This window comes from Rhinoraja longicauda, chromosome 6 (assembly GCF_053455715.1).
Source record: "Rhinoraja longicauda isolate Sanriku21f chromosome 6, sRhiLon1.1, whole genome shotgun sequence".
In the NCBI taxonomy this organism is placed as follows: Eukaryota; Metazoa; Chordata; class Chondrichthyes; order Rajiformes; family Arhynchobatidae; genus Rhinoraja; species Rhinoraja longicauda.
Genome location: NC_135958.1, coordinates 56,051,075 through 56,078,867, shown reverse-complemented (window position 1 = coordinate 56,078,867; position 27,793 = coordinate 56,051,075).

Genomic DNA, 27,793 nt, shown 5'->3' with positions numbered 1-27,793 from the left:
GAGGAGACTCACTGTGATGGATGTTTCTTTTGTTTGGTGTTAGTTTATGATTGTATGTGTTATTGCATTTTTATTGATTATTCTTATTGGTCTTATTGTTGAACTGCGGGTAATTTTTCATTTCACTACACATTTATGTGTATGTGACAAATAAATGACTATTGGACAGGATAGGTTTAGAAGGATATGGACCAAACACAGGCAGGTGAGGCTAGTGCAGATGGGACATGTTGGTCGATGTGGCAAGTTGGGCCAATGAGCCTGTTTCCACGCTGAATGACTCTATGGCTCTCTGACTCTATCTCAAATTATGCAGATAGAACTTTACCAGATTTTCTCCGCAAGGCGTGGCAGAGTTAACTGGCTTCTGTAAACTATAAATTGTCCCGAGTGTGTGGGATAGAACTAGTGTACGGGTGATTGCTGCTCGGCGTGGAATAGATGGGGCGAAGGGCCTGTCGGCATAGGAAGAATCTATCGCTGCTTCTCTCCACTGTAGCTTTGATTTAGTTTCAGTTGATTTCTTCGTAAACATTAATGTCTTTCATCTTTGAATATGCCTGTGCTTTGCCATTAAGAAGCATCTCGAGACAAGAGACAGAGAGTTCCTGTTGTGAGCCTTGAAGGCAGTGGTAGCGAGGACCAGATTGTTAATGAGCAGAAAACTTGTAAAAACATTTGCTTCCAGCAGGCATTATTGATAATCCGTCACCAAGACGTTTGACATTGTGTATGTCAACTGGAAGGGTGAACTGTCTTTAACAGACACAAAAAGCTGGAGCAGCTCAGCGGGTCAGGCAGCATCTCTGGGGAAAAGGAATAGGTGACGTTTCGGGTCGAGACCCTTCTTCAGACTGAGAGTCGGGGAAAGGGGAACGAGAGATATAGACGGTGATGTAGAGATGTAGAACAAATGAATGAAAGATATTTACGAGGATGTTGCCAGGACTAGAGGGTCTGAGCTACAGGGAGAGGTAAAGTAGGCTGGGCCTCTATTCCTTGGAGTGCAGGAGAATGAGGGGTGATCTTATGGATGTGTATAAAATCATGAGAGGAATAGATCGGGTAGATGCACAGAGAGTCTTGCCCAGAGTGGGTGAATCGAGGACCAGAGGACAGATTTAAGGGGAAAAGATTTAATAGGAATCTGGGGGGTTACTTTTTCACACAAAGGGTGGTGGGTGTATGGAACAAGCTGCCAGAGGAGGTAGTTGAAGCAGGGACTATCCCAATGTTTACGAAACAGTTAGACAGGTACATGGATAAGACAGGTTTGGAGAGATATGGACCAAACGCAAGCAGATGGGACTAGGGTAGCTGGGACATGTTGGCCGGTATGGGCAAGTTGGGCCGAAGGAGCTGCCTCCTGGCTGTATCAATCTATGACTTTATATGCAGTCAATACAAGCACACTCTGCCCAAGTTTACATTCGATGCTTTCACAAAACAGGGTATAAGCCAACATGATCACTCTTGTGTCTCCATTTTTGCCTTTTGTTGGCTTATATATTAAAGTAGATACAGGTACGTTGTGGGTTAGACACTACACTCAGAATTTTCTCATAATCCTGCAATCTCACCCCACCTCCAAACCTCACTGTCCATATTCAGGATCACGAGTAGATTACACAACTTCAATCCTCATATCCCACCTATAACACCATTGATTTGGATACTCCTCTTCATACTAAGAGCACATATTACAGACACATACACATGCATGTGCATGCACACACACACACACATGTAAACATATGCATACACATGCACATATACACACAAGATCATACACATGCACATACACACACTTGCACACAAAGTGTATGCACATGCACATACATGCACAAACATGTACAAATACATTTGCACACACATGAGCACTCACATGTATATGCACACACATCTGTGCATGCACTGTACAAATAGGTGTACTTGCACACACACAAACACATAGAAACACGCACACATGCACACATATACACACACACACACAGACCTTGTTCCCTTCCCACCAGTGCTCTTCCTCTTGCAATGTTTCCACCTTCTGAACCCTCCACACTTCCCATCTGAAAGCCCCTTGTCCTGTGAGAGCCCGAACAGCAATTTAAGTCACTTCTCCTGGCATCTCAGGAACCCAGAGGCAAAGCTCCTGATGTTTCCCAGCAGTTAAGCTAGCAAATCTGTGTGCTCATTATGCATTAGGTTACATCATGTTTTTTTTAAACCAAGTCTTCACAACTTTTAATAACATTTTTAAGAATTATAATGATTAACTATAAAGAGCTCTGATATGTTTGAATTAGCCATAATTGGATGGCAGAGTAGACTCAATGGGCCAAATGACCTAATTCTGCTGATATGACATGATCTTACAATACACTTGGGGACAAGGGCCAGGGATGTCACGTACAGTGGGAAGCCCTGCATGGTAGAGGGTCTTGCCATTCAGAAACCAATGGTTCAATCCTGACTACGAGTGCTCTCTGTACAGAGTTTGTACGTTCTCCCTGTGACTGCTTGGGTTTGCCCTGGGTGCTCCAGTTCCCTCCCACATTCCAAAGACGTACAGGTTTGTGGGATAAATGGCTTTGGTAAAATTGTCCCCCAGTAGATCCCATCGATGTGCTGAAATTTCTGCTCAAGAAAACATTAATGTTGCATTTATTTACTTTTCTCCATACTACCTTTGCTTGAAGGAAGATGCTTGTTATAATGAAGATAGACACAAAATGTTGGAGTAACTCAGCCGGACAGGCAGCATCTCTGGATAAAAGGTATGGGTGACGTTTCGGGTCGAGACCCTTCTTCACACTGAGAGTCAGGGGAGAGGGAGACACAGAGATAAGGAAGTGTAAGGTGTGAAAACGAGACATCAAAGGGGATGTAGTTCAAAGAAATTATAGAATAGATCATTGTTATCTATTAGAAGGTGACAACAAAGGATACAGAGATAAAATTAAATCAAAGGTCAGTCACTGGTCAGAGAACTAGAAAGGGGGAGGGGTGGCGAGAGAGGGAAAGCAAGGGTTACTTGAAGTTAGAGAAGTCAATATTCATACCGCTGGGGTGTAAGCTACCCAAGCAAAATAGGAGGTGCTATTCCTGCAATTTGCATTGGGCCTCAACCTGCAGTGGAGGAAGCCCAGGAACAGAAAGGTCAGTGTGGGAATGGGAGTTAAAGTATTTAACAACCACGAGATCAGGTAGGCACACAGAGTGGAGGTGTTCAGCGAAACGATCACCGAGCCTGCGCTTGGTCTCACCGATACATAGGAGTCCACACATGGAACAGCGGATACAGTAGATGAGGGAGGAGGTGCAAGTGAACCTCTGCCTCACCTGAAAAGGCTGTTGGGGTCCTTGGATGGAGTCAAGGGAGGAGGTATAGGGACAGGTGTTGCATCTCCTGTGTTTGCAGGGGAATGTACCTGGAGAGGAGGTGGTTTCGGTGAGAAGGAATGACTTAACCAGGGAGTTGCAGAAGGAATTGTCTCTGCAGAAAGCAGAAAAGGGTGAAGATGGGAAGATAGAAGATTAGAATAGAATAGCCTTTATTGTCATGCAAAAACATGTTTTTGGACGAAATTACATTCCCCACAGTCAACAATGAGAAGCAATAAAAAGAAAGCAATAAAACACACAATCACAAAACCAACATAAAACAAAAAACATCCATCACAGTGAGTCTCCTCCAGTCACCTCCTCACTGTGATGGAAGGCCAGAATGTCTTTCTCTTCCCTGCTGGCTTCCCTGTCGTCTTCTCCTGAGGTCAGGCTGTTGAAATTGCCACTAGTGACTAGTCAAGTCAAGTCAAGTCAATTTTATTTGTATAGCACATTTAAAAACAACCCACGTTGACCAAAGTGCTGCACATCTGATTAGGAAAAAAAAAAAAGAAACATACAGTGGCAGGCAGCCAAACACAACGGCGCCGCCATCTTGAACAAAATGTTTAACTAAAGCAGAATGGTGTCTGGTGGGATCCCGTTGGAAGTGGTGAACATGGATGATTATGTGCTGTATCCGACAGATAATGGGGTGAAAGATGAGGACAAGGGGGACTCGGTCCCTGTTGCGACTGTGGGGAGGGAGAGCAACAGCGGAGCCAAGGGATATCGAGGAGATCCTTGTGAGGCCCTCATCTATGATGAATACTTTAGTCTTTCCAGGTGAGACAGAAGTTCACCTGCACCTCCTCCAACCTCATCTATTGCATCCGCTGCTCTAGATGTCAACTTCTTTACATCGGCGAAACCAAACGCAGGCTCGGCGATCGCTTCGCTCAGGCGCTCAGTCCGCCTTAACCAATCTGATCTCCCGGTGGCTGTGCACTTCAACTCCCCCTCCCATTCCCAGTCTGATCTTTCTGTCATGGACTCCCCCTTCCCAGATCTCCCACTGTCTTCCTGTCTTCATCTATATCCTTCTTTTGTCCCGCCCCCCTGACATCGATCTGAAAGGGTCTCGACCCGAAACGTCACCCATTCCTTCTCTCCTGAGATGCTGCCTGACCTGCTGAGTTACTCCAGCATTTTGTGAATAAATGTGATGAATACTTAACACTTATAATGGTACTTAACACTGAGACACAACACGATACTCAACTGAGAGCGGTCATGAAATTATAACGCATTATTATCTGGAACACTGCAGATAAATTTTACTCAATTGGCAAACATTTCCCCATTCAAAAATATCCTTGCTAATTTATGTAGGAAAATAACTGCAGATGCTGGTACAAATCGAAGGTATCACAAAATGCTGGAGTAACTCAGCGGGTCAGGCAGAAGTGCTATCTAAAGTTAGATTACCGGGATGGCTCAGCACTTCAACTCCCCCTCCCACTCCCAGTCTGACCTTTCTGTCATTGGCCTCCTCCATTGTCATAGCGAGGCCCACTGCAAATTGGAGGAACAGCACCTCATATTTCGCTTGGGCAGCTTACAGCCCAGCGGTATGAACGTTAATTTCTCTAACTTTAGATAGCTCCTCTGTCCTTCTCTTTCCCCTCCCATTCCCAGTTCTCCCACTGTCTTCCTGTCTCCAACTACATCCTTTCTTTCTCCCGCCCCTCCCCCAACATCAGTCTGAAGAGGGTCTCGACCCGAAACGTCACCCATTCCTTCTCTCCTGAGATGCCGCCTGACCCGCTGAGTTACTCCAGCATTTTGTAATACCTCCTTGCTAATTTAGTTTAGTTTAGTTTAGAGATATGGCACGGAAATAGGCACTTCGGTCCACCAAGTCCACGCCGCCCAGCGATCCCCGCACATTAACACTATCCTACACACACTAGGGACAATTTTTACACTTCTCACAAGCCAATTAACCTACAAACCTGTAGGTCTTTGGATTGTGGGAGGAAACCAAAGATCTCGAAGAAAACCCAACAAGGTCACGGGGAGAACGTACAAACTCTGCACAGACAGCACCCGTAGTCAGGATCGAACCTGGGTCTCCGGCGCTGTAAGCGCTGTAAGGCAGCAATACCACTGCGCCACCGTGCCGTCCTAATATTCCATTCTTTTAATTAGAATTCTAATTACAAATTTGTTTTGCCCAACGTGTTAGCCATTGATTAAATAACTGTTTAAAATGCATAATGCATTAATCGAGCTTTGTGATTAAAAATATCTCCCCATCTATTCAAAATTTACGTTTTTAAGTGAATAAGCATTCATTCTTTTTCACATTCGACAAACTGGTTCTTTCATTTCCGTCCATTTTAATAGCCAAATAAATAATCAGTGTTGAAGATGTAGAGAAAATAATTAATGTGTTGATTGCCAATCACGCTAGCTTTCTGGAAGTTTATGAAGCATATAATTTTGGTAAAAGTGTGCAATTATATTCATACTCATAGGTAAACTATTGAAGGTTTTAAACTAAAGTCCAAAGCAGTAAGTACAAGCATAGGCATATCCCTGCAGACTTCCCTGCTGATTGATTACCATTACCAGCAGATTCACCATGTTGACCAGAATACGATTCAAGCAAAATGCTCCCTGCATGTTAATAGATTTCTGTTCACAAATCAATTGCCATTCCCACTTACCAATCATGCCTTGTACATTCTTATCTAAATCGTTGAGATAAACCACGAACAGCAATGGGTCCACCGCCGAACCCTAAGGCTCACCACTAGACACGGACCTCCAGTTCAAGCAACACCCTTGCACCACCACCTACTGGTTCCTTCCGTGAAGCCAATTTTGATCTAGTTAGCTAACTCTCACTCAATCCCACGCGATCTAACATTCCAGAGTACCCCACCAAACTTGCAGCCTAATTTTAATTTAATGAAACACTTCACGTGCTGTGTAATTCATAAGGAACAGATTTGGATGTTTTATAGTTCTGTTGACAAAGCACCTCCAATTATAATGACTGATTTTTATCTCCCTGAAGACTGATTCTCTTTTAAATGGAAATTAAAATTATTTAGTTCAACTGCTTAATGTAATGTCAATGATTCCCGAAGCCCCTTTCACATTACTTAATTGCTTTGCGATCAGGAGCAAGTCATAAAGATAGTATTTTAATTAGATAGAATTCCAAGTATTATTTGATCCTGTCAAATATTCACTTTCTTTAAAGTTAGAGAATGTTTGACTTGAATTGGACATTTGTTGTCCTGCTTTATCTGTTCCACAGCACAAAAAGAAGGTATAATTGTACGCTATCAAATATTACTGATTAATGGGTGCGGCACGGTGGCGCAGCGGTAGAGTTGCTGCCTTACAGCGCTTGCGGCACTGGAGACCCGGTTTCCATCACGACTACGGGTGCTTAGATTTAGATTTTAGATTTAGAGATACAGCGCAGAAACAGGCCCTTCGGCCCACCGGGTCCACGCCGCCCAGCGATCCCCGCACATTAACACTATCCTACACACACTAGGGACAATTTTTTTACATTTGCCCAGCCAATTAACCTACAAACCTGTACGTCTTTGGAGTGCTGTCTGTACGGAGTTTGTACGTTCTCCCTGTGACCACATGGGTTTTCTCCGAGAAATTCGGTTTCCTCCCACACTCTAAAGACGTATAGGTTTGTAGGTTAATTGGCTTGGTATAAGTGTAAATTGTCACTAGTGTGTGGAGGGTAGTGTTAGTGTGCAGGGATCGCTGGTCGGTGCGAAATCGGTGGGCCGAAGGCCCTGTTTCCGCGCTGTATCTCCAAATGAAACTAATCTGCTCAATGCTCACAGTGGCGTAGTTAGTAGAACTGACGCCTTACAGCACCAGAGACCCAAGTTCAATCCTTATCTCAGGTGCTCTCTGTGTGGGATTTACACGTTCTCCCTGTGACCGTGTGGTTTTCCTCCGGGTGCTCCGGATTCCTCCCACGTCACAAAGGTCGAAGAGAGGGGGAGTTACTTACAGGTTACTTAAAATAGGAGAATTCAATATTCATACCATTGGGTTGTAAACTAAACATGAGGTGCTGTTCCTCCAGTTTGTGAGTGGCCTCATTCTGGCAATGGCGGAGGCCCAGGGCTGAGAGGTCAGTGTGGGAATGGGGAGGGGATTTCAAATGGTTAGCAACCGGGAGATCAAGTAGACCTTGGCAGACTGAGCGTACATTTCCAGTTGATGGCCTATCTTCAGGACTTAAAATACCTCCCAAAAAACCCAGTGAAGTCATTGGCTTTTTATTTTTTTTATTTTACATTTTGTCATATTTTCAAATTTTCAATGAGATTATGGAATAAAAACAAGTCCATCACTCTTTAAGTAGTTCATAAGGAGAATAGCTCTGTTTCACTGCTCTGTTGACACCAATGCTTCCTGTCATTGTGACTAATCTTTACCCACTTAATGGGTGGTTCAAATACCAATTAGAAGTATTTAGTTACAGTGCCTATAATTATCAAGGCACTTTACACATGATTTAGTTGGTTCGAGATCAGGAGTAAGTCAGAAGGGATAATATTTCGACCAGATACTAGATGACAGATTTTCAGTTCTGACAGCAGTTTTATCAACTTGAAACATTAACTGTTTCTTCCTCCCTCGGCAGTTTTTAGTTTAGTTTAGTTTAGAGGTACAGTAAGGAAGCAGGCACTTTGGCCCACCGAGTCCATGCCGACCAGTGATCGCCCTTACGCTAGTTCTATCCAACACACCAGGGATAATTTACAGAAGCCAATTAATCTGTGTGATCTGATCTGTGGAACTCTTTGCCACAGAAGGCTGTGGAGGCCAAGTCAGTGGATATTTTTAAGGCAGAGATAGATAGATTCTTGATTAGTACGAGCGTCAGCCGTTATGGGGAGAAAGGCAGGAGAATGGGGATTGGAGGGAGAGATAGATCAGCCATGATTGAATGGCGGAGTAGACTTGATGGGCCAAATGGCTTAATTCTACTCCTTATTCCTTATGACATGATTCCTCCCTAGATCCAAATGCTAGGAATCATATTTTCACTTTGCTTTGCAACATTTATGGACTTACGGGAATCAAACTTTAATGTACAGAACTCAATCACCTTGTGGAATTAAGAGCAGAATTCAGAAATATAAAGCACAGAAGTACTGGAAATGTCGAACTTTGCATGTCTGCAAAGCTACAAGTGTTAAACTTGCAAACTTTTCAAAATTTGGAACTATATGACAGACAAAAAAGCACAGAGTACATTTAATATATAAATAGCCATTTCTGAGACAATCTCTGAAATAGAAAAATAAACCTGCCAGCCAACATAATGGGAAACTGTGAACAGGTTTACTGTAGATTGTCATCTGGATTCCCCAAATATGTATTTCATTCAATTCCTCAATATTTATTTATGGCCATGGCGTTTTAATGAAAGAACAATATTACAATGTTGAAATAATGCAACTGGTGTCAACTCAATAAAATATAGATTGATTCCCCCTCTCCAATCTTTACACATCCCAAATCCTGGGCTTTCCACTCGCCACTTTCATTTCATGTTTCATGTATTTTGTTGTGTTTCATGACCGTTGGCAGAGCAATTTCCCTCCTGGGATAAATAAAGTTCCATTGCATTGTATCGTATAACCAACAAACATTCTACTTTTTCTTAATGTTCAGGACAAACCCATTGTTATTTTTAACACTTTCTTTGCTTGTTATATAACATGTGTTAAAATAAAATCAAAATTATACACTCACAAGAGGTAAGGAAACACAGTTGAGGTGTCATTCTAAAATGTTGCCACCAAACTGTTCCATATAAAACAGTGCACATTAACCAACTTTGTTCAAATTCCAAGGATGGTGTTCATCTTGTGTATCATTTTGAAGCTCAAAATCACAGCGACATTCGGGTAATCTCAAATTATAACTATACTAACTGATGAATGGGGGACCTCATTGAAACTTACCGAATAATGCAAGGCCTGGATAGAGTGGATGTGGAGAAGATGTTTCCACCAGTGGGAGAGTCTAGGACCAGAGGGCACAGCCTTAGAATAAAAGGACGTACCTTTGGAAAGGAGAAGAGGAGGAATTCCTTTAGTCAGAGGGGGGGTGAATCTGTAGAATTAATTGCAACAGACGGCTGTGGAGGTCAAGTCCATTAGGTATTTTTAAAGCAGAGATTGACAGGTTCTTGATTAGTAAGGGTGTCAGGAGTTATGGGGAAAAGGCAGGAAAATGGGGTTGAGAGGGAAAGATAGATCAGCCATGATTGAATTGCGGAGTAGACTCGAAGGGTCAGATGGTCTACTTCTACTCTTATGACATGATGTTACGAACTAGACAGTTTTGACACATATTTTTATTTCCTAAATAAAGGCTTAATTTATAATAATTAACAATTTAATATGGTCTTGGACAACAGCTATAACACTGCTGGTATCAAGTAAAATCTGAGGGCTGTTTTACACGCCATCTGGACTAGACCAGGAAGCATTGCCCCAGAATAAGGAGCTCGTCATTTGGGAAAGCAATGGTAAATTTCTTCATTTAAACTTCTTGTGAATTTTTGAAATTCTGTATCCTACATTCTCCTAATAGTCAAAAGCCTCGATATAGAAACAAGGAACTGCAGATGCTGGTTTACAAAAAATTACACAAAGTGCTGGAGTAACTCTGTGGGTCAGTGGAGACACTTCTCAGTGACCGTTTAGTTTCGAGTTTAGTTCAGAGGTACAACGTGGAAACAGGGCCCTCAGCCCACCAAGTCCATGCCAACCAATCATCACCCGTACACTAGTTCAATTCGACACACAAGGGACAATTTTACAGAATCCAATTACCCTACAACCCTGCACGCCTTTGGAATGTAAAAGGAAACCCACGCAGTCATAAGAAAAACATATAAACTCCATACAGAAAATACAGATAGTACCCAAGGTCAGGATTGAATGTGAGCAGCAACTTTACTGCTGTAGTTGAAAAATTAAAAGATGCCTAGGGAGCTAGACAAGGCAAATGTCAAGAAAATGTTTTATCTCACAGAAGAGTACAGAATCTAAGAACTTGCATTCAGGATAAGAGAGCGACCTTTTATAAAGAAATAGTCTCTGCTCTGTTACATTTAAAGCTGGGATAAATAATTTTTAATCAAATAGGGAATTTAGGGTCATGGGAAAAGAGCAGGAAAGCAGGCTTCAGGTATATCAGACCATTATTCACTTAATCCTATTGAGTAGAAACAAGGAACTGCAGATGCTGGTTTACACAAAAAGATACAACGTGCTGGAGTAACTCAATGGGTCAGGCAGCATCTCTGGAGAAAAAGAATAGGTGAATTTCAGGTCGGAACCTTTCTTCAGACTGAAAGTAATGGTGCGGGGTGGGGAAGGGGGGTGGGGGGGGAAATAAATTGGAGGAGAACATGGATTGGGGACGTTTCAAAATCGGGACCCGAAAATCTGAAGAAGGGTTCGATCATAAAATTCACCGATTGATAGATAGACACAAAATGCTGGAGTAACTCAGTGGGTCAGGCAGCATCTCTGGAGAAAAGGAATAGGTGACATTTCAGTCCAGCATTTTGTGTCTATCTTCGGTGCTAACCAGCATCTGCAGTTCCATCCTACACAGTCACTTGTCCATGTTCTCTGGAGGTCCTGCCTGACCCGTTGAAATGCTCCAGCACTTTGCATGTGTCTGTAGGTTAATTGGCCTCTATAAATTGCCCCTAATGTGTAGGGAGACATTAGATAAGGATGAGAATGTAGGGTAACATAGAATTAGTTTGAAACATAGAAAACATAGAAAATAGGTGCAGGAGTAGGCCATTCGGCCCTTTGAACCAGCACCGCGATTCAATATGATCATGGCTGATCATCCAAAATCAGCACCCTATTCCCGCTTTCTCCCCATATCCCTTGATCCCATTAGCCCTAAGACCTAAATCTAACTCTCTCTCGTTTGAGCGGGTGATCAATGGATGAAGTGGTCTCAGTAGGCCGAAGGACAGGTTTTCATGCTGTATCGTTAAACAAAACGACCAGCTAAACCATCTCTATTTTTATCCATTATGTGTAGCCGGGGAAAAACCTGAGTTCATGTCCTTTCCACCAGCATCAGCTTCAGGAGATGAACATTTATGCATCATTCATCTTTGATTCTATCTTTCGAGATCAGAAACAATTTTCGGCACCAGATGTTGAGAGATGGGGTGGCATCTCCCTTGATTAATGGAGAGGAAACAGCATATCCTGTCCTCCCTATATTGTTTACAAGTCACTACATTCCAAGCCTGATGTGAATGCCCCGCCACTTATTAAATTTTAAAAAACATCCACAAAATTGTGGCAGCGTTGTCTTTTACTTTTGTTAACTGTGAAAACAAATTCTACATCTTTCTCAAGAGACGAAAACAATTTGTTATTAAAATAGCAGAGTATTAGTTTTATTTTTAAGGAAAAAGAGAGTACACAATATTAAAGTGATAAATTAATATTTAAGAATTAACCTAGATGGGGTGGGGAGTTGAAGTGGCGAGCAAGTGGGAGAGCCAGCAAGCCTTGGCGGACTGAATGCGTGTTCAATAAAATGGTCGCCGAGTCCACGAAAGGTCTCACCCATGAAAAGGAGTCCACATCGGGAGGACCACTGGATGAGGTTCAGAGGCAGCTACCTGGGAAGAGGACTGAAATGCTCAAAACATTCAGACCTGAACTGAAATATGTTCTAAACATATGGAGGAACATGATGCAAACAGGAGAGCAACTTAAAAGATTAGCGAGCGTCTCTTGGTATTTTCTGATGTAGCTGTTTGATGGGGAAGAAAGAGGAAACTGCTGTTAATTAATTAATCCAATCAAATTTAACCAGCGGAGAGACCAAGGCTTCCTGACTAGAGATAGACACAAAACGCTGGAGTAAATCAGCGGGCCAGGCAGCATCTCTGGAGAAAAAGGATGGGTGATTATCCTGACTAGATAATGAGGCAGCAGCAAACATGTTTTGGATTAATAAAATGACCTTCATTACGGAAAACAATTATTGCATCTTTCACAACGAAATAAGCAAAATAAAAATCAGTAGCCTTTGCTCACCTGCCTATTTCCTTGACTGGATGGAAGGCAAATGTTGGTGATATTCATGTAAAGCTCCTTGAATATTTTACTGTGTTATTGGTGTTATGCAAATGCTACCACTGGTGTTACCACTGGTGCAAGCGAGATAATAACCAAACATCTAATCAAAGAGGGCTGTTTTCATAAAGAGTTAACAATATCAAAGGGAACTGAAGGTTAAGAGAAGTAACTCTAGATAATAGAATCCACTTTGAATCTCAAAGGAAGCAGAGAACTATTGCCATTTTTAATCAATTGTTAATGGGGTTACCCTACACAAAGCGTCAACATAGTAAATCAAAATTAATCTTGCATGGTCCCTACTTACGAAGAGGTGCCACTGCATAAAGGCTGGCTGTACTGTACTGGCAAACGGACAATCTTTGCTGCACTGGGCAGTCCAGAAAAAAAGATATTTCATGATTTTCTCGTCCGTTCCACAGAACAGAAATGATCATTTATTCTTCCTGTGAAGATCTCCCGGTTGCTAAACACTTTAACTCCCCATCCCATTCCCACACTGACCTTTCTGTCCTGGGCCTCCTCCATTGTCAGAGCGAGGCCCAGCGCAAATTGGAGGAACAGCACCTCATATTTCGCTTGGGCAGCTTACACCCCAGTGGTATGGATACTGACTTCTCTAACTTCAAGTAACACTTGCTTTACCTCCCCCTTCCCAGTTGACAGTCTGATTGTCCCCGGTTACATTTTATCACTGTTTGCTCTGTTGTCACCTTCTCCTAGCTAACAATAATCTATTCTACATTTTCCTTGATCTACATCTCTTTTGGTGTCTTGTTTTCACACCTTATCCTTCCCTATCTCTGTATCTCCCTCTCCCCTGACTCTCAGTCTGAAGAAGGGTCTCGACCCGAAATGTCACCCATTCATTCGATTCAGTGATGTTGCCTGTCCCGCTGAGTTACTCCAGGATTTTGTGTCTGCCTTCCTTTAAACTTTGCTCTTCTCGTCTTGAAGCTATGCTTCCTAGTAGTATTTGATTTTCCCACCCTTTAGTTTTTAGTTCAGTTTATTGTCACACGAAAAGCTATTTTGTTGAGTGCTATCCAGTCAGCGGAAAGACGAAACATGATTACAATCAAGCCGTCTCCCGGGGACAGATACAGGATAAAGGGAAGTGTAAGAAATGTTGCTGTTGGAGTATAGGGTTTAAAAGTGTGGAGCGGATTTAATGAATGATTACAAATCAATTTCTGGGACCAGCAAGCAGAAAGTCACCTGGCATGGGTGCCATTATTGTTTGACTATCTACCCTATTTTTGCTTCTCATTACTTTATATACTTCCATCAGGTGTCCCCTCAACCTCCAGCATTCTAAAGAAAGAAATGCAGGCTGGGCCATTCAACAACCCATGGAGAGGCAGAAGGGCATGTTGTGAGGCAAAACAATCCTAAAATGTGGTTAACATTGCAAACTCGTGACTCCAGTAGCATAGCAAACAGTGCCAATGCAGATGGAGCTGGAAATTATTCTTTTGTATCAATTAATTAAAAAGCTCAATATTATCTCCATGAAAGATAAAATACTGGCAGCAAACAACACCAATGCTGTCAGGCTGCAGTGCAGAAGGAGAGAATAACATTATAAAGTCCACAGATAAAGCTGAGATGTCCAATTATATATTTGAAATTAACTGCTGCATATCTCCAGTGGATTAGGAAATAGTTCAGCTCGCATCTCCAGTTGAAGATTTGGTGCAGAATCAGGCAGTTTATTTTGTAAAATATAAAACACATCTCGATTCATTGTAATGAAGGAAAGCAGATCTTTTGAACAAGGATTCCAGTCTCCTTTATGCAAAATGGCGGGTGGTACAGTGGCGCAGCGGTAGAGTTGCTGCCTTACAGCGCCGGAGACCCGGGTTCGATCCTGACGACGGGGGCTGTCTGTACGGAGTTTCTAAGTTCTCCCTGTGACCTCATGGGTTTTCTCCGGGTGCTTCAGTTTCCTCCCACACTCCAAAGAGGTGCAGGATTGTAGGTTATTTGGCTTCTATAAATTGTAAATTGTCCCTAGTGTGTAGGATAGAACTAGGGCATGGGTGATAGATGGTCGACGAATGGCCAGTTTCCAGGATGTATCTTTAAACTCTATCTAAAACCCCTTTGTCTCCATTCACCTGGTGGACCTGATCTATGTATCCCATCCCCGACCCTCTCACAAATCTGCTACAAATCACAAATCACAAAGCGAGGTCAATTTCTGTCAGGAAATGTGCTCCAGCCACATTCAAAGCCCAAACACAAAGCCTACATGAACATTCAAAGCGTGCATGAACATTAAAAATGACACAAGTGAATCCTTGCACATGACCACTAGTCTGCAAAGTGGTGCAGTTGATAGAGCTGCTGCCTTACAGCGCCAGAGCCATCGGTTCAATCCTGACCTCGGATGCTGTCTGTGTGGAGTTTGCACATTTTTCCGCAAAGATTGCATGCGTTTCCCCCGGGTGCATTCCAAACATATGCAGGTTTGTAGGTTACTTGGCCTATGTCAACAAAAGACTTGCCCTTAATTTGTAGGGAGTGGATAAGAAAGTGGGATATTATAGAACTAATGCGAATGGGTATTGGATGGTCGGAGTGGACTCGGTGGGCCAAAGGGCCTGTTTCCATGCTGTATCCCAAAACTAAACTACTGTGTTGGTAACCATAGACATTGACCAGTTATCTCAAATGAAGGACTTGAACAAACAGCTTTTATAAAAAGGCAAACTATGTGCCAAGCCAAAAATGGTTCTATTTATGTAAGTAGTACAACTGGATTATTAATGCAGAAAGCGTGACATACAGTAATTACTAACAAACCATGCAGCAGAGATGGGATTATGTAAACACAGCTGAAATTTGAAATATTCATCAAAAAATTGACAACACTTTTCATACTTGGATCAAAATTACATTTGGACACAAATCATACCACCTGCAATTACAAGCCGATTAAAATAATTGTGATCCGCGTTGATTTGATCCATTTTTTCAGAAATGATCTATGCAGAACAACATTCTTCAAATGACAGCCAGAAAACCTCGGCTTTCAAGTTTAACGAGAATAAATGGCGTTCATTTTCAATGGATATGAAACTTGTTAATCGTGGCAAACTCTCACTGAAGTCAACATGTTATCTGCATGGAAGCTGCCTGAAGGATCCAGACCCGAAACGTCACCCATCCTTTTTCTCCAGAGATGCGGCCTGACCCGTTGAGTTACTCCAGTACTTTGTGTCTACCTTTGGTATAAATCAGCAAATGCAGTTCTTTGTATCTACGTAATGTTTGTCCTTGGTGATTTCAGGTTACCCTTGAGATTCCTGATCACCTCTCCTTCAATGTCTCTCAGTCATTCAAGCCACAGCCTGCAGCTCAACTTAATGAAAGATCCTTAATGAAAAATGAACTTAATGAAAGACAGACATAGAACAGTACAGCACAGAAAAAGGACCTTTGGCACATAATGCTTTTGCTGAACATGATACCAAGAAAACTAATCTCATCTGCCTGCATGTGATCCATACCCCTCCATCTCTGCATATCCATGTTCCGATCCAAAAGCCTCTTAAACATCACTATCATATCTGCCTCCACCATCACCACAGATAGACAAAAAGTGCTGAAGTAACTCACTGGGTCAGGCATCATCCCTGGAGAAAAAGGATGAAGTTAGTCTGAAGAAGGGTCCCGACCCGAAATGTCATCCATCCTTTTTCTCCAGAGAGGCAACCTGACCCACTGAGTTACTCCAGCACTTTGTGTCTATCATTGGCATAAACCAGCACCTGCAGTTCCTTATTTCTCCACCAACACCACCCCTGGGGGGCTGCACATTCCAGGAACCCATCACACTCTGTGTAAAAAGTGTGGCCCCCGCATCTTAAAGCTATGCTCTTTGATATTGCTGCCCTGAGAGGAAGGTTCTGACTTTCTCCCCTATCCATGCCTCTCATCATTTTATACACTTCTATCAGGTTTCCCCTCAACCTCTTGCGTTCAAGAGAAAGCAATCCAAGTCTGTCCAACCTCTCCCTGTTGCTGATACCCTCCAATACAAGCTAATCTGCTTCATCAAACCTACTGCCATCACCCCCTTGCTCCCAAGCTCTTGGTTATAGATAGGGTCCTCTCTAACTATATCATCCGCTTGCTTACCACCCACCACCCACATCCCATTAAATAAGGGACAGCATCTCATGGGTTACAGAGGGTTGCACCAGACCCTAGCATGAGTGCACTGCAGTTTTATCAAGACTTCCAAAATGGGTGGAAGTAGGAATGGAGAGGAAGGCTGTCAAAGGACATAGCAGGATTTAGATCAGTCACAGATATGGGCAGAGAAATGGCAGATGGAGGTTAATCCAAGCAAGTATGTTGCACTTCGAGAGGTCAAATGCAAGAGGAAGTATACAGTTAATGGATGAGGGCATAGCCTTAACGTTTAAAGGAGATATTATACACAGAGAGGGGTGTCTGGAACATGTGGCCAAGGGAGGCAGAAGACATAGTGGTACTGATGAGGCTTTTAGACAGGCACATGGAAATACAGGGAATGGAAGGACATGGATCATGTGCAGGCAGAGGAGGTTAACTTGGCAATATGTTCTGCACAGACATTATGGACTGGAGGAATAGTTCCTGTGCTGTTCTATGTTCTATGTTCTTCCCATCCCTTGGTTTCCAATCCCCAGGATGCACTGATTTCTTTATATTCCTTTCAGTTGGTTGAAACCAATGGTCTGAAAGTTCTATTTGTTCCATCTTCTCTCATGAGAATTTACCACAAAATACGGTCATAGCTAGATTTAACACTTATGCGTTGTGCAATTCTAAATACTTTGTGGAGACATTGTGAAGGTCATGGCTGATAAGTAGTTAGTTCCAATCTGATAACGCTGTTGGCTTTGCGCAGATAGGTAACGTCACAGTGTTTGAAGGGTTGGCAGTCAAGACAGTTGCTTGGCCTTGGGCGTTCTCAATGCTATTTGTATTACACATTTCCATTGATTGTCAGTATTCATCTGTCAACTGCCTATCAAACCTACACACAGGAAACAGCCTTAGGGACAGATGGGGGAAAGTTGAGATCCAGCTCATTTCTAAATAAAAGACTAACACAAAAGGCTGGTGTATCTCAGCAGGTCAGGCAGCAACCCCGGAGAAAATGGATAGACTGATGTTTTGCGTCAAATCAAGTCAAGAGAGTTTTATTGCCATATGTCCCAAACAGAACAATGACATTCTTACTTGCAGCAGCACAACAGAATATGTAAATATAGTACTCTGTAAACAATATAATAAATGGAAAACAGTTAGGGGATTGGACACATTAGAGGCAGGAAACATGTTCCCAATGTTGGGGGAGTCCAGAACAAGGGGCCACAGTTTAAGAATAAGGGGTAGGCCATTTAGAACGGAGATGAGGAAGAACTTTTTCAGTCAGAGAGTGGTGAAGGTGTGGAATTCTCTGCCTCAGAAGGCAGTGGAGGCCAGTTCGTTGGATGCTTTCAAGAGAGAGCTGGATAGAGCTCTTAAGGATAGCGGAGTGAGGGGGTATGGGGAGAAGGCAGGAACGGGGTACTGATTGAGAGTGATCAGCCATGATCGCATTGAATGGCGGTGCTGGCTCGAAGGGCTGAATGGCCTACTCCTGCACCTATTGTCTATTGTCTATTGTCTATTACATACACACATACATACACACACACATACATACACATAAAACAAACAAACAATTATAGTGCAAAAGGACAAAACCAATGCCCCCAAGTCTATGTAGTTCAGAATTTATTTGAGGTTGCAGTGTTTAATAGCCTGATGGCTCTCGGGAAGAAGCTGTTCCTGAACTTGGACGTAACAGTTTTCAGGCTCGTATATCCTCTTCCCGATGGCAGGAGTGAAATGGGAGCGTGGCCAGGGTGGTGTGGGTCTCTGATGATGCCTTTTTGAAGCAGCAACTCCTGTAAATCCTGTTATGGACCGGCCAGTGTTCACCACTTTTTGCAATCTTCTTCGCTCCTTGCTGAATAAGTCTTGCGTCTATCTTTGGTATAACCAGCATCTGCGGTTCCTTTTTCTCATATCTAGTTTCTAAATAATATTTACGTGTGGTTTAATTTTTGAAGTTACAGCTTCAAGAAAGGTGTGAAAATATAATGAGACGTCACAAGTCACACCCAGCTCATCTGGGGAGTTTGTGGGGCAGATTGTTTACACCACACTACACACTGTAACCTTGAGTGAAGTATTAGTCCTGACAATGTCTAAATAAAACACTTATTATTGACTTTGCTGGATTTAGCCTGAACGTCATTGCTGGAAACATTGACTCATGAAGTTCTCCCCTTGTGCACTGCTTATATCGAGCCGCCCAGAATACAACTTGGGACATGACTCACAATGGCACAGTGATGCAGCAGTTAGTTTTGCTGTCTTGCAGCTCCAGATGCCTGGGCTTAATCCTAACTGCAGAGCTTGCAAGTCCTCCCTTTGAACTTGTGGGTTTCCTCCACATAACTCTTGCTGTTCTCCTACTTCCACGTGATGAAAGGTTCAGTCTGAAGGGTCTCGACCCGAAATGCCACCCATTCCCTCTCTCCTAGATGCTGCCTGACCTGCTGAGTTACTCCAGCATTTTGTGATACCTTCGATTTGTACCAGCATCTGCAGTTATATTCCTCCACGTAATGGGAGGCTAATTAACCATTGACAATTATTTCTAATGCAAGTAAATGGCAAAAACAAAATCAAAGGGGCAAATGAGAGAGAATCAGTTGCAAGTGTGGATGGAAAGCCAGATGGGATGCGTGATGTTAGGGTTCAACAAACGATATCAACTAAAATGGAGTTGTCAGCTAAATTAGACATAAGATTTAATAGGAATCCGAGGGGTAACTTTTTCACACAAAGGGTGGTGGGTGTATGGAACGAGCTGCCAGAGGAGGTAGTTGAGACAGGTACTATCGCAACATTTAAGAAACATTTAGACAGGTACATGGATAGAACAGGTTTAGAGGGATATGGATCAAACGCAGGCAGGTTGGGCTCGTATAGATGGAACATATTGGCCAGCGTGGGCAAGTTAGGCCGAAGTGCCTATTTCTACGCTGTAAGACTCTATCTCTATCAGTAAGCTGTATAATATAGTGTTGGAACTCAACGGCTCAGGCAGAATCTGGGGAGGAAATGGACAGATGACGTTTTGGGTCAGGACCCTTCTGACCCGCTCCTGAAGAAGCTGTGTCTTATAGGACTGTATCACATAGGACTGCATCATATAGGACCGTTCCTCTATTTTTTTACTTACTTGTTAGAATATTTTGTTGCCTTACCCCAATATGACACAATAAATAAACTGTCAAACTTGCAACACTTACCTCTACTGATACCTACCGACGTTTCTTTCGTTGGTCCTGAACTATCTTCTTTGCACTGTTATAACACCAGTACCCTGCCAATCTCCTGTTTCTTCCCCACCTCCACCGCCTTTTGATTCCAGCCTCTTTGACTCTAGTTTCCATCCTCACACCACTCTATCACTCATTTGCCTCCTCGGCCACAGGTTTGACAAAACATTTTTTCAGATATTGCTATTCAAAAATGTTTACCTTTCCTCCATTTTCACTCAGTTCGTTCTCCAAGCATCGTTCATTAAATCCCCTTTTCCATTCTAATCTTGGCCACCAGATCTCTGCTTAATTTTTTCGGACAATAGTATTTCTCTTGTTTATAACTACATACTCTCGTACAATTTCTGTTCACCAATGAATCTGCCAACTCACCACCTCTTCTGCTTTTCCGTCCTCATTATCTGTATGTGCATCCACTTTCCTCTTTCCTGACCAAGACTTAACAAGAATGAAAGCTGAGATGTAATGCTGAGGCTCTATGAGCTGCTGGTCAGCCACATTTTGAGTACCATGAGCAAAATTGGGCCCCGTATCTGAGGAAGGATGTGCTGGCCCTGGAGAGGGTCTAGAGGAGGTTTATAAGAATGATTCCCGGAATGAGTGGGTTAGCATATGATGAGCACTTAACAGCTTGTACTCATTGGAGTTTAGAAGGTTGAGGGGGGACCTCATTGAAACTTACAGAATAATGAAAGGCGTAGATAGAGTGGATGTAGAGTGGATGTAGAAAGGATGTTTTCGCTGGTGGGAGATTCATCTGTGGATGTAGATTGATTGGTTGCATCATGCCCTGGGTTCAGCAACTCAAACACACAGGAACAAAGGAGATTCCAGAGAGCGGTGGACACTGCCCAGACCATCACAGGTACTGACCTCCCCACCATCAAAGGGATCTACAGGAGGCACTGCCTCACAAAGGCAGCCGACACCATCAAAGACTCACCACACCCTGGCTACACTCTCATCTCACTCCTTCCATCGGGAAGGAGGTACAGCAGTCTGAACGCTAGTTTCAAGAATAGCTTCTTCCCAGCAACCACCAGGCTCTCGAACACTACACAACACTAACCTCAGCGACTGTGGACTTCTATGGACCTTGGCTTCGGTTGCATTAGGGACTTTTTTTTTGCATTAGTATTACAGTTAATAATTTATAGATTTGTTTATTATTACAGCTATTTGTGTATTATGTGTTTCTGGGCCTGCTATCCTGCTATAGGTATTTATCGTTCTGTGGTCCGAACATGTGACAATTAAATACTCTTGACTATTGATTCCATGCTTGCAATGCAAGCCATCATAGTTTCCCTCCTCTATATCCTTTTACAATTATTGAACATCACCCACCACATTTATTTCACTCAAACCAGCTCCAGCATTTTACAAATGTGCATCCATTTTTTAAGATTTACTTTTTTATTTTAGAGATACAGCGTGACAATGGGCCGTTCAGCCCACTGAGTCTGTGCCGACCATCAATCACCCCATTCACACTAGTCGTATGTCACCCCACTTCCACCCCCAATCCTCAACTACTGTATCCGTTGTTCAAGATGTGGACTCTTATGCATCGGTGAGACCAAATGCAGATTGGGCGATCGTTTCGGGGAACACCTTCGCTCAAGAAGTTACACTCTATTTACCTGTCCCTGTATATTACAATGATTGTTAGGAATCAAAGTTTCACACTACAGTGTTAATTAGTTGGGTCAGAAGGGGCCAGCTACACATCAGTCTTGGAGTGGAGATGTTATTCTGTGGGAGTGAGGCCCAGTGCAAATTAGAGAAACAGTTTAACACCTTCGCCCAGCTTGCGTGAACCAACCTGATCTCCCGGTTGCTGGACACTTATATTCTTGTTCCCATTCCTACACAGACCTTTCTGTCCTCGGTCTCCTCCATTGTCAGAGTGAGGCTAAATGCAAATCAGCATCTCATATTTCACTTGGGCAGCTCACAGCCCAGTGGTATGAATATTGATTTCTCTCACTTCAGGTAGCCCCGGCATTCCCTCTCTCTCTCTCTATCCCTCCCCCACCGAAGTCACACTAGCTTCTTATTTTCACCCAACAAACAGCTTACAATGGCCTGTTTCCTTTATCATTTGTTACATTTTTGCATATCTTTCATTCATTGTTCTTTATCTCTCCACATCACCGTCTATATCTCTCGTTTCCCTTAAGTCTGAAGAAGGGTCTTGACCCGCAACAAGGATGAAAAAAGGAAATGACCTTGGAAAGCTGTATTGAATCAAACTCATTTGTCTTGGTGTTAATACTAGCAGGTAGGCAGAATAAGCACACATGGAGTTAAAATTCAAACCGAGCCGGACTTGTCAAATTTCTGTCAGCGATCCACCACCTGTTAATACTAGTTTAATTTTCAATTTTCCTCTTCATTAACCGCAATTAAAAAAACATCAGACTTCAAAGCATGGAGTTAATTGCTTGTTTGTGCCTTGACAAAAATAATTATTATCCCTTCCCCCCCCCCCCCAAACCCCCCCCCCCGCAGTTCATTTAAGGTCATATCTCTTGATGTGCCATCCTGGTGGTAATTAAAAATAGGGATTGTTCAAGACTATCACTCTGATTTTAACCAGAATGTTTAACCAGTTGAAATAGAGAGTCACAGAGTACGGAATCAGCACGGAAACAGGCCCTTCGGCCCAACAAGTCCATATCGACCAATATGCCCCGTCCAAGCTCGTCCCACCTGCCCATGTTTGGCCCATATCCCTATCCATGTACCTGTTCAAATATCCTTTAAATGTTATCATAGTACCTGCCTCAACTACCTCCTCAGGCATCTCATTCCATGTTCCCACCACCGTCTCTGTGAGAAAGTTAACCCTTGGGTCCTATTAAATGTTTCCCTTCTCATCTTAAACCTAGGTCCCTTGGCTCTTGATCCCCCTACACTGGGTAAAGGACTGTGCATTTACCCCATCTATTCCCCTTAAGATCTTATACACATCGATAAGATCAGCCCTCATCGTCCTGCGCTCCAAGGAATAAAGTCCTAGCCTGCCCAACCTCTCCCTATAGCTCAAGCCCTCAAATCCTGGCAACATCCTCGTAAATTGTCTCTGTACTCTTTCCAGCTTCATAATTTATAATTTATCACAGGTTCCTTTGACAAGGCAAACAGTACATGACATTTTAATTGGATTTGAAAGATGTTGGTCGATGAAGCAGCTACCAATGCAAAAGGTTTGTTCAGACAACAGGAATCAGAAGACAGACAGAAACAAATTGAAGAGATGATATGGAACATTGGGCAGCACGGTCAATCAATGGTAGAGTTGCCGCCTCACAGCTCCAGTGACCCAGTTTCGATCCTGCCTACGGGTGCTGTCTGTACAGAGTTGTACCTTCTTCCTGTGACCACGTGGATTTTCTCTGAGTCCTCTAGTTTTCTCTCACACTCCAAAGGCGTAGAAGTTTGTAGGTTAATTGGCTTCGGTAAAATTGTAAATTGTTCTCAGTGTGCAGGATAGTGACACTGGTCGGCGCGGACTCAGTGGGCCAAAGGTCTTGTTTCCACGCTGCATCTCAAAAGACAGGTCTAAATTCTAATTGAACAGTAGTTCATAGGAACAGATCCTTCAGCCCACATTGTTCATGCCAAACATGATGCCAAGTTAGACTAATCTCTTCTCTCTGCACATGATGCAAATCCTTGTATTCCCTGCCTGGCCAATATGGCGATCTAAAAGCTTTCAGCAATATCCATGTTGAACATCAATGCCAAGTTAAACTACTCTCCTCTACCTGCATATGATCCATATCCCTTCATTCCCTGCATAACCATGTGCCGATCTGCAAGCCTTTTAAATGCCACTACCTGCCCCCACCGCCACCCCTGGCAGCACAATGCAGACACCCACCACTCCCTGTGTAAAAAACCTGTCCCGCACATCTCCTTTAAACTTTGCCCCTCTTTACCTCAAAGCTACCTGGAAAAAAAGATTCTGTCTGTCTTCTCTATCTGTGACTCCCATAATTCAATATATATGTCTAATAGATCTCCCCTCGACCTCCGACATACCTGAGAAAACTATCTAAATTTGTCCAATCTCTTCTTAAACCTGATGTCCTCTAATCCAGGCAGTGTTCTAGTAAACCCGTTCTGCACCGAACACATTCTTTACCTGTTCTATCTACTGGCGTTGCCACTTTCAGGGTGCTATGGACTTTGACCGCAATATCCTTCAAAACATCAATGTTGTATACTCTCTCCTTACATGTGACCTCCCAAAGTCCACACCCCACATTTGTGTGGATTAAACTCCATCTGCATTCTCCGCACAATTCTGTAGCTGATCCATAAAGGATTTGAACTCTCAAAACGATGAATGAAAGGATACACTAACTACATTGGTTTGAGTGAAGAAAATTCAGACGAAGTGTATAGGAAGGAACTGCAGATGCGGGTTTACATCGAAGACAGACACAAAATGCTGGAGTAACTCAGTGGGACAGGCAACATCTCTGGAGAGAAGGAGTGGGTGACTTTTTGGGTCGACACCCTTCTTCAAATTCAAATTCTTCAAAAAGAAAATTCAGAGTAAGGTTCCATTATTGTAGTTTTCTCTCAAAAACTAGCCCTCGATGCTTATAATTGACATCAGATTTAATCAGGAATCTCATCTGTTTATTATAATTAAGGACAAAGTTCTGAGATCTCTGAGGGCATGTCACAAAGTATCTCATCTCCCACTGACAACACATAATTAGAGGCCCAAAGCACAAGATAGCCCTACAGTTTGAAATTGGGCACCTTCTACACCGGAAAGACCACAAATCTGTCTTTATCAATGGTTTAGCAGTGAAGAGAGTCCACGACCTTTAACTTCCTGGGCATGTATACCTCTGAAGATCTGTCCTGGGCCGGCTCGTTGATGCAATCACAAAGAAAGCCCCAGACAGACATAGGCAGCATCTCTGGCGAGAAGGAATGCTGCCCGTCCCACTGAGTTACTCCAGCTTTGTGTGTCTATCTTCGGTTTAAACCAGCATCTGCAATTCCTTCCAAAACAAAGAAAGCCCTACTTCTACTTTTACTAACACTTCTACTTCCTTAGAGGACTGAGCAGATTCGGTATGTTGACAAATACTCTCTTGAACGTCTCCAGGTATACGGTAGAGAGCATATTGACTGGTTGCATCAGTAGCTCAAACGCACCGGAACAAAGGGGGATGACAAAAAGTGGTGGGTACTGCCTGGTCCGTCATGGATATAGTTCCCACCATCTGTAGGGGGTGCTGCCTCAAAAAGGCAGCCAGCGCCATCAATGACCCGCCCAAAGACCACCCTGGCTATGCTCTCATTTCCTCATGCCATTAGGAAGAAGGCAAAGGAGTCTGAAAACTGTGACCTCCGGGTTCAAGAACAACTTCTTCCCAACAACTATCAGGCTCTTGAAAACTACAAAACACAAACTAAACTGTGAACTATGGACTATCTTTTTTTGCACTAATATTGGGGATATTAATTTATTTAAGTTTTTTGTTTATTATATGTCATCTCTGAGTATTGTGTTTACAGGCCTGTTATGCTGTTGCAAGCAAGAATTTCATTGTTCCATTGTAGGTATATATGACAATTAAACACTTTTGATTCTCTCTTTACAGTTGATGTGGTCTTGAGTGATGTAGGAAGGAACTGCAGATGCTGGTTTACACCGAAGATAGGCACAAAATGCTGGGGTTTCTCAGCAGGACAGGCAGCATCTTTGGAGAAAAGGAATCTATCCAGAGATCCTGCTTGTCCCGCTGAGAAAGACCAGCATTTTTTGTCTATCTTTCGTCTTGAATGATATTGTGTTAGCATCAGTTTAACATTGTCATATGTACTGAGATAAAGTAAAAAGACTTTGTGTGCTGTCATGTTAAATCATATGGTGCCTGAGTACAATCAACCAATATTATTGATTAGATATTAGTTGTAAGATCTGCAAAGACTTAGAAATCTTTGTGCATTTCAAGTTAAATGTTCTTCGCACTGGTTAAAAATTGCTTCAAAACACTTGGCCTTTAAGAAATTCATTACTTTAAAAAAGATGTACAGCATTCTTGAGTCATCAAATTGATTTATTTGAGCCTTTGCTATGCTAGAAGACTATGGAATTCTTCATGTTGCAAATAGCTACTCACAAGCTCTTTTCATTGTAAACCCAGTTCCCCTGGTGACAAAGATATTGAGCAGAAATTATAAAACGTGCAGAAACAAAATCACTTCTCTTTTCAGCAATATAAATTTATAAAAACTGCACCTGCAGTTCCTTGTGGCTCCATATATATATATTTATAAGCAGAGTTCTATGCACTAATTCCTTGCCAAAATCACCCCCACTCCAGAATTGGAAAGAGTGTGGGGTGGAAAGAGGAGGCAGAGATATGGAGAAAGCACTGGGAGAAATAGAGCGGCAATGGAGACCTGGGGTCGATCCCGACCGTGGGTGCTGTCTGTGCGGAGTTTGTATGTTCTCCCCGTGACCCGATGGGTTTTCTCTGAGATCTTCGGTTTCCTCCCACACTCCAAAGACGTACAGGTTTGTAGGTTAATTGGCTTGGGTTTGTATACTTGGTATAAGTGTAAATTGTCCCTCATGTGTGTAGGCTTGTGTGAATGTGCGGGGATCGCTGGTCGATGTGGACTCGGTGGGCCGAAGGGTCTTTTTCTGAGCTGTATCTCGAAAATAAAATAAAACTAGACCTAAATTTGACCCCTTATGTACACTGTTCAGGAAGCCCACAGGATTTGGGCTTGCTTCAGAATAAGTATGAACAAAATTCGTAAAGATTTTAAAGGGCTTATTTGGTTTATTATTGCCACATGTGCCAGCTACATTGAAAAACTTTGTTTTGCATTCTATCTGATCTGATCAGATAATACTAGACATAAATACAATCAAGTCAAACTCAAGTACAATAGGTAGAGTAAAGGGGAAGATACCGTGTGGGGAGTATAATTCTCAGCATTCTAGCGCAGCATTTCTATAGGCAAAGCTCATTGTCCAAAATGGGGTCGAGGTGAATCAGACAGCACCAAAGCTTATGGAAGGGCCATTCAGAAGCCTGATGACTAAGGGGAAGAAACCGTTCCTAAGTCTTGTGGTGTGTGGTTCCGAGCTTCTGTACCTTCTGCTGGACAGGAGCAGAGTGGGACAAGTCTTTGGCAGCGTTAAGAGAGATCGCGAACTCAGTTTAAATCTGGGATAGCAGCACAGATGAATTGTTGGACTCACAGTTTAATGAACCTATGCTTTATGGGCAGTGGTGTTTCCAATGTAAATGGTTAGCCAAGAAATAATAAAGTAATCCAGATGCTCTCTTTTGACGCTTAAATATAACTATTAATATAAAGGAATATGAGACCAAATTTCTGCTACCAGTTCTTTTCTTAAGGCTTAGATAGAACAGAATTTGTCAGGTACAGAGAGTTTCTTGAAACAGTATGTGGATATTCCAACTCGAAGAAGGACTATACTGGACCCTGCGTTGGGAAATGAGCCTGGCCGAGTGACTGGTGTTTTACTGGAAGAGTATTTTGCATCAGTGATCACAACTCCATAAGTCTGAATGAAGGGTCTCGACCTGAAACGACACCTATTCCTCTTCCCCTGAGATGCTGTCTGACCCGCTGAGTTACTGTAGCTTTTTGTGCCTACCTTCGGTTTAAACCAGCATCTGCAGTTTCTTCCTACACATCCAAAAGGTTTAAGCTGGTTATGAATAAAGGTAAGTCTGGATCTTGGGGGAAAGCACTAAACTGGAGGATGGACGATTACATTAGTCGACATGAGCTTGGAGGACTAATTGAAGCTGCTTTTAGTGGGTAAGTTCCATATCTGACATTTGGGAG